Here is a 9,114-nt window from a genome sequence, read left to right as displayed (position 1 = left end):
CAGACTTAATATAGAAAAAAATGATCTAACTTAGTAAAGATATTTTTTATATCAAATACAGAGAAGAGTGCCCAAAAAGCCGTTCAGCTGTAAGTACATACGTTTCAAACACATTACTCACCAATTAGGAGATTTAAACATATAATATAACTGAAGTTTGAATAGAAAGTGGTAAAATTTGTATTGAGATTTCCGTTATCGATAATATTTTGAAGTTGCAATATATATTCATAACGGCGTTATTTAATGTTTAGGAATGAACTAAACCCATCGGATATTCCACTAGGTGAGTTCTTGATATCATTTGAATACCAAGCCATATTAAGTACACAGTAAGCCATACGGCATTTATAACATTATATATACTTCAACTTATTTTGTGCAAATGGACGTTTACGCAATTGGTTCGCTTTATTAACCGTTCACATAATTGTATACATAGTGTTATTGAAACACACATTTGTTAACTCCTATGATATAATTAACCCTTAACAATCATTAATTGACAACTGTGATATATTTTATTTGCAGAATTGATAGACAGCAACAGTGGTAATTATGATGTCATGCCCGACGACAATAATGACGACAACAGCAGTAATTATGATGTCTTGCCCAACGACAATAATGACGACAACACCGATCATTATGATGTATTGCCCGACGACGGCCATGACGACTGTATCGTTCCGTATGCAGTCGTCCCTTTGGGCATTACAGAGCATGATGCGACACCAATGTGCACATCTCTCCAGGTTTGTTGTTCGATTTTAATTGATGCTTCTAGTTGACGCATATATATTTAATGTTCCTCTTACATTTAATTGTATCAATTTATCATACAATTTTTGATCTGCTAATTGTCAAAAATAACTTAAGATACAAGCAATGGTATTCCTGATCTTGTTTGGATTGCCAAACGTATATGTTAACTATAACAATTTCATGCCAATTATTTGGAAGCCTAATAAGGTATATACATAAATAATCACAACAGCCGATGAATTGACAACAGTTTGACAGACAACGCTTATAAACATACAAACATACAATTATAAAAGTAATAAACTGTTCACTGCTAATTGTGACTTGTGCGATCGGCATGCCTTGAAAACATTTTAACCCAAATGGTTTCCATTTGCCGGTCCAAGGCAGTCCAAAGCAGTGCAATAAATTGTTATCATTTTAGGCTTTAGGCTTTTTTTGTTTTGTTGTCTTACTGCGTGTGTTGAAATGGAAATTGGTAGCTTGCCGTAGACAGGCGTATGATCGAAATGCTCTCTTTTCTAGTGATGTCTTAAGGGTTACATTATTCCTCTATTTTTTTAATTACACCACAGATAACAGATGATTATCTGCACGCTTGTTATCGAGAATCCAGCTACATGATCCCAACATCATCGTATGTATTGGGCCGAATATGTGAGAGCGAAACTTCAGTTAAGACAAATTCTACAGTGGCCGAAGAACTAGCCAATGCCGCTACATCGGAGACAAAGTACAAAGCGTCCGAAGACGGATAAATGTCACTAAAGAAATCACAACTAACGCTATCGCCGAAAAACTGTTTGATTACGTTGAAAGTGAGGACAACTTTGAAGCGGAGACACATTACACCGGCGCCAAACAGCAGAAAAATGATGAAAGTGGCCAAAAAAAATTACGCAGACTTTGAATGTTTGGAGAATGACACTGAAGGGGAGAACAACAAAGATCCGGAATCAAGGAGTACGTTTTTGTATTAAAATAGAGTACACATAAGGACATTTTTTCCGAATAGGAATGTTTTCATATGGTGTTAACCTATGCAGTCAATTTTTAAATTCCTCAAAGTCAATTTACATGTTTGTGTTGCAAATATAAATATTAACCCCCATTCACGAGCTTTGTCGAAATAAACGACCTATAAATAAACCTCATGATTTCAGAAATTATTGGATATAGTTGTCATGCACATAATAACGACTTATTGTTGTTTATAACATAACTCAATTATCATTTACGGTGTTCGTTCTTTGATTTATTGGTGTTTTATTTTCTTTATTTGGGGATATTGCTGTGTATTGTTGTTCTTTAAACAAAGACCGAATATTTTGAGAATAGTGTACGATAAAAGAATACTTGGTATAAATGACGAATACTGATTCCTTTATTTACTCGGCATGTATGCATCTACCAATACCCCATGTTTATTGCTCAGGTTTCTTTTTGTAAGCATCGCTAAATAAAATAATGTGAACTGATTTACTTAAACGAGTTGAAGAACATTGTTACGAGCAGTCAACGAACCTCTTTTTCGAATCCTCAGGTCTTGTTTATTACAATATGAAGGGAGTCGACGATCACTGGTTAAACTTGTGAATATCATGCTCTTCAACAAATGAACAACCAACACTCTTTCAAAAAAAGTTGATGAAACCCAACAGTTAATAAAGAAAGTTAATTCATTTGATAATGCAGTTGGAGATTTTGATAAACAACATCATGCTATTTGCCGATACCAAAAACACTAACAACCCTATGAAAACCCAAAATGTGATCTAACAAATATTTAAGAAGAACAACACATCATATTTGTGATGTTCCTTTTTCGCAAGTATCAAAGTTAATAATGTGTTGAAAATAATAAAGTATTTTGAACACAACAATTTCAAAATGCAATAGTATTCTTACCAATTTAAACTATATTTAGCCATATTCATTTTTGAGGTTAAACTGGAATGTAAAACTGTTATGTTAGGAAATATAATACTTTCCTAAATTTCGTTATAAGTTTATTTCCGATGTAAAAATAGCTTTTGTTTACTTTTATGTTGTGTAATGAAATACTTGAAGCTGAATTGTGTTGCCATCTTTCCTTCTTAGGTAAAAGATGAATTGTTAACTGTTATGTTATGTCTATTTGCATACTATTCATATTATTGTGAATTATATTATTAAAACGATATGTTTGAATATGTTGACGTATATTCAAAAGTAACCTGTTACTAAGTATGATCGCTAATTAACGTTGTGTGATTATTTGTTAAACCACACGAGGCATTTTAATGAATGTATATACACAATATATGTTTTTACCAAAGATAATACACAATTATTAATACTTTATATAACCTAGCGCAGTAGCACTGTATTATTTACGCAGTGTACATAGTTTTCGCAATGTGTATGCCCCGACGGGAGGAATATAGTTTCCTCACTGTTTCCGTATCTTTAACAGTCCGTTAGTATCGGAGCCCGCTCTCTAACTAAATAAGTTTTATACGATCATACTATGAACAAAGGAATGATTATTATTTCATTCTAACAATAATGATCTTTTTATACTTATCTCTTGTACAGAGAATATCTCGAAAACTTAAAAAGGTATCATTTTGAAACAAAATACAGAGGCAGATCTCATTTATTGGATGTGAAGTGAACACTGAATGCTGCTTTCCTAATATTACAGTTACTGTTCGTTGTTTACTCTTCTACTCTATTTGCAGAGTTATTTCCGTAGAGTAATGTTTACTTAAGGGGTGTTGCGGCAGTTTTGCTAAAAAAAAATCCATCTAATAGATTTTGTCCAAAATTTATATTTAAGATGTACATACAAATACTATTTAAAAAATGAAATAAAAACATAGGGTCACCGACCTTGTTTTGATTTTATTCACCATTATATAACATGTACTTTTTCAATAAAACTGAAAAAATTCTAATTGCGTAAAAAGAATTAATAATCTTTGAAATTCGCAGCATGAAGAAGATATTATATAAGCTAAGATACATCATATACCATTTAATTAAACCACACACCTCCAATAAAAAGGAATACACAAGTTAAATTTTAAGAAATTCATTTTTTATAATGTTTATGTCACCCCAAAAATCGTTATATTTTTACCATTGTAACCACATAAATGGAATTTTGAATTGTTCTGTCTGATAGAAATCGGCGAAACTTCTCAAATATGTTCATCTACGTATTGCCATCATAAAACACAAATTAAAAAGGGGGTCACCGCACTTTTAACAGAGATTTTTCGTTTTAACTATCCGTACTGTCTACGTCACATTTCATAAAATACAGCAATTGGGCAAAACCCAAGTACCGGTACATAGATTGTAAGAAATATGCATAAACATTCGAAAATGTTTACAATCTTAACTGGGATCACATTAGCTTACCAAAAGACATTAATAAAAAACAAAATTTAATCACAAACATAATACCATACAGTATCAAACTCGACCTTTATCATTAATTAACTGTATGAACTTGTTCACAGATTTCGGCATGTTTTGAAGTTTGTCACTAAATGCCTTAAATTGATAAATGTAAACACCAGGGCTAAAGAGACCCAGTATAAAACAAGAATGAAATTAAAGAAATAAAAAAAGGTAAAAAAGAAGTTAACCCCACCTGGTATTGAACCACTGACAATGGATTTATGAACCAAATCGGACATTTCTGATGATACTGATAACAAAAATATTGAGTTGTGATAATAACATCATCGTTGTTGCTATAAATATAATCTCGGTATAATAAACTGCCGCAATACCCATTAACATTGGTCCATAATTACTCAAAAAGTCGCGTCGTGTAATTTATATAGCGGGAAGATGTAATAATATAGAGCGGGGGCTTTCGTTTATTTCTGATCTATTTCTTGTCTCATTCTGTTAAACGAGCGACATTGTTTTCCCTGAATTATCCTGATAAAAAGAAGTTTTTTTTCCAAATATTTGTGAGAATATGAATAATTTTTCGCTCTATTTTATATCGTTCAAACCCCTATTTTCAATCTCAAGCTTATTATTTGTATGAATTGTTATTGGTCTCAAAAACATTTTAAACTTCTTTTCTAAATACCTGCATGAATGTTTTACTTCGTACATTTGCTGAATGTGTTTTTGCGCATATATATTCTAAACATTAGAAACAAAAACGTTAGTTAACATTACAATGTCTTGAACGATTAACGTGTGACTCTGTTGATGAAAACACGATTTCAATACGAACTAGTTAATGTCGCAATAAAATAGCGTAAATGACTTACATTCCTAATACAATTTGTCTATTTAAGTGCTGTTAATTGTTAACATGTGTTTGTTTTTCTACCATTTCTTGGCGTTGTATATTGCTGTTGCTATTGTATTCTTACTTTCCAATCCTTGATAACTATATATGATTCAGTCTTACTTTAAACATGTGTGTTGTTCTTTTAAAGTATGTATTTTAATTTATTAAAGTACTTAAAGTGAGTAAATATTCCATGTTTATTCAAGATCTTCTTACTAAAACGGACAAATTTTGAGTGTATTAAAAACAATCGTTCATGAAGCTGATTTTCTGACTTAAGATATTTCGCGCGATCTCTGAACGATTTTATCAAATTTTACAGTGAAGTAAGGAACATATTATTCATCTAAAACTGCTCTTTTCTAGATATATTCCGTGTTTATCATTACCGATTAGGAACATAAACAACTTATATCCTGTTGCATTAAGCTATTAAATTTTCCAGAATTTGATTTGTAATTACCAACTCATTATTTGACAATTATGAAGGAAATGGTATCTTCATTTTAGTAAAAATTATTAACATGACTGCAAAAAATGTTATTAAAGGCGTGTTCTTTAAAACAGTGAATGCTCTAGTTTAAAATTATTATGTATCCATATCAATATATTCACAGCAGAAATGTATACTTGTTTAAATCCAACATATATCATGCCATGTATCATTGTTTTGTATATTTGTCAAATGATTAGCTTGTCATGCTTAAGCTAAATAAATATTCTGTTCTGTACTTGTACTGTTCTTAATCATATTTAACGGTTTCAAATAATGTATTGCCGCAAGCACACCATGGTCAATAATTATGTTGATAATTACACTGTTTTGGGGAAAGTGAACGATAACCGTTATGTTTTTTTTCTGTATTATACCAAGTTAATAAAATGCTGGTGAAAATTGTCAATGTTAAATTACCGATATACATAGAATTGCTATAAACTTCTTACATCCTTAGATGATGCAGGTAGTATGTTTGGAAACAAACGTTTAACATTTAGTGTGTGCCTATCTGTTAAGAATTCCTCAGATTACACAGAACATTAAAAAGATTGATCTTTTTATATTAAGTATCAACACATAACTTACGAGGCACTATTATAAATGTATATAGTTGTATTAAATACTTCAAGATTTTAAAATATATATAAATGCCAAAAGAACATACAATTGAATTACAAAATGTATCGATAAAAGACTTTGAATATCATGTATTTTATTAATCGCCCATATAATTGCAAGTACGATTGAAGTATCTATAAAGCTGGTCTTAATGAAAAGCAGCATTCTCACATTTATGAAGGGCAGACGCAAAAAAAGTACGTATCCGAAAAATCCTTTCTATCAGTAAATTTGTATATGCATACAATGCCAATATATATCTTTATGAATAAATAACTGATTTCTAGACTTAATGCGCATTCCTGTATATTCATGGTACACATGCAATGTTATGTGGGTCGTATGCCTTTATTAGCAAATAAAATTACGGTGTGCTCTGTTCTGTTTATTGTCTGCCCTGCTTTCCGGGGAAGCTGGGAACCAAAAACAGAACCAACTAATGAAAGTATACAACATTTTGTCCTTGGTGATACCAAGGATGAATTGAACTCAAACTCTGGACACGTAGAGCATTATGGGTACGAAAACATGATTAGGCATAGACGATGAGTGGACATATTTATTGTCTGTTGTTTAAAAAATGTTAACGGTGGGTAATGGAGTCTGAAACAATTGAGCATACTTCGTGTCTGTGTCTTTTTTAATAAACATTTTAATATTTCATGCTACAATATTTTGTGTTTGTAACCTACATGTTGGAACTAATATGGTATCATTGGATACAACTTATTATCACATGCACAATGTTATTGCTGTTACTGCAAAAGTTGATGTTACTGCAAAAGTTGAAATAAGAATCAATATATATTAATTATATACTATAAGAAACAAAATAGTATAATTTGTTTATTTGCCGAAATGTACCGAGCTAAGTCTTGATGTCCCCACTTCATGACTGGAGGTGACATAGCGATTTTCCTTTTCCGTTAGTGTGCTTCTTTAAAAAATGAAAGAATCTTGATAAAGTTTTCCAACCCTCATTTGTCCGTCAATAATATGATGCTATTTAGAGAAAAGCTTTACACAGCTATTTAGCTCGGAAAAAAACTATATTCACGGCTTGTTCAACGCTTTCGAAATTGTATATTTTCGTCGAAAGCCTTTGATCGCAAGTAAAAGAAATCTCAACAACACACCTCTGACAGTTACTCTTTGAAAGTTTGTTCATGGTCAAAATGAAAACAAAAACTTTTTATTTAATAGTCGTTTTTACCCTATCGTTTATGTTATTTCGACTATTGACTGCAACTTTGCACCAGCTGCTGAAGATTTAGTTGATTTGAGTCAAGCAATATTTATCATTGTTTCCAATTAGCTGACAAAGATATATTGATAAGTTCAAACCGTGATCTGTATTTACCATCTAATTTTTATACTGATACTAAAGAAAATACTTAAAATTAAGTAAACATAAACGCAACGTGCGCGTAAAAAATATGCATTGCGACTGTGGTTCTGTATCGACGCATTGTTTAATGCAATTGGTTTTTTTTTCTAGGTTTAAATGATTTACATATAGGACACGACGTCTGTTTAATTATTTAAATTCTGACAGACTTGTGTTTATACGCAATAATTGAAAACAAGATAAATTAATGCCGCTTTTACATTAATTGCCAAGTGTGAGGTTGAGCGCTCTAAAACCGGTTTAAACCCCCAATGCTTTGCATTGACCGTTCCAAGGCGGGGACCCCAGCTTTATTCTTATATGTGTTAATTTGTTTTGTATTGTGCTGTTTTGTGCCGTTTTGTACTGTTTTGGCAATCGGTCACTTGCCTTAAATAAAGGACCAACTAATCGTATATAATAAGAATTCAATACTGCTCCAGCAGCTGGAGTTTCACTTCTTTATATTGAAACAAGAAACTACCAAATACAGTAAAATCTAGTTCAGAATGCTTTATGATGATTACCAAAGGTATGTATTATTATACTAATGAACATAAACGTAATTTTAATATGTATGTAGTAATATATAGTTAGAGGTAAAATATTAGATATAATAAGGTGTATTTTCGTATATACTTGATTTAACCGTGTTAGCTATTGGGATAAGTTGACTTACCTTCACAATCATTGTTTTGACAGATGACCTATGCTGAATTAAACAAAACTAAAAAATAATGCTAAAGGAAAAATTGCTTAAATATTAAATTTAAGAACCATGATATGTGCTTGTAGGTCACATGACACAATAACGAAAAAATGCATTTACATGAATGAGTAAGTAATTAAACACTACATTGGACTGACAATCTATAACAATGATAAAAAGCGTGTATTTAAAACTATCAAACGTTATTAGCAAGTTTAAATATTAATTGTATTAGGAAATATTTTGTTCCTGTGTTTTATATGACGCATCATCAAATGATGGGTACTTAGAAAATAAAAACCTAATAAAAAATCTACGTTAAGGATGGGACTTAGATTCCCACTTAGATATAGAAAATTCAAATGGAGCATGTCCGTCCGTCCTTCCGACTACCCGTTTGCATCCCAATTGTTTGTGTAACTAAAATATATATTGGTGCTAGAAGGAAACGTTTCAATAAAGTCAACCAGCAAATGAACATGCGCGACTTTATTTGGATGTGTTCGATATTATCGGAGTTATGAACGCTTTTATTAAGCGACCACATGTGTTGTTTAATGTTTTTTTCAAGCGTTACTCAACACGTATTGTTACTAGAGGGCTGAAACTTTACAAACATAGCAAACATCATGCGAGCTTGCCAACCTAAATGTTTAGGTGCGAAGGTTTTAAACATAACTTTAGTTATGGTTTTATAAATGAAAAAATACGCGTTTTTCGTTTTGTCGCGCGTAACTCAAAATGCATTCCTTCCAGAGTGCTAAACATTGAAAATATATTAAACAGCGCGTGGCTTTACATGTGACATGTTAAGAACGTTTAGATCCAAA

General features: G+C 31.6%; 1 long non-coding RNA gene across 1 annotated transcript; it reads left to right on the top strand.

The window, feature by feature from the left end:
- Positions 1–254: 254 nt before the first annotated feature.
- On the top strand, positions 255–2,568 carry LOC127848601 (uncharacterized). Its single transcript, XR_008034594.1, has 3 exons — positions 255–286; positions 532–755; positions 1,341–2,568. It is a non-coding gene; the product is annotated as an uncharacterized LOC127848601 (long non-coding RNA).
- Positions 2,569–9,114: the final 6,546 nt, after the last annotated feature.

Source organism: Dreissena polymorpha, chromosome 10, assembly GCF_020536995.1.
Source record: "Dreissena polymorpha isolate Duluth1 chromosome 10, UMN_Dpol_1.0, whole genome shotgun sequence".
In the NCBI taxonomy this organism is placed as follows: domain Eukaryota; kingdom Metazoa; phylum Mollusca; class Bivalvia; order Myida; family Dreissenidae; genus Dreissena; species Dreissena polymorpha.
The sequence above is the reverse complement of the archived record's forward strand: the minus strand, read 5'-3'. Positions and strand labels throughout refer to the sequence as shown.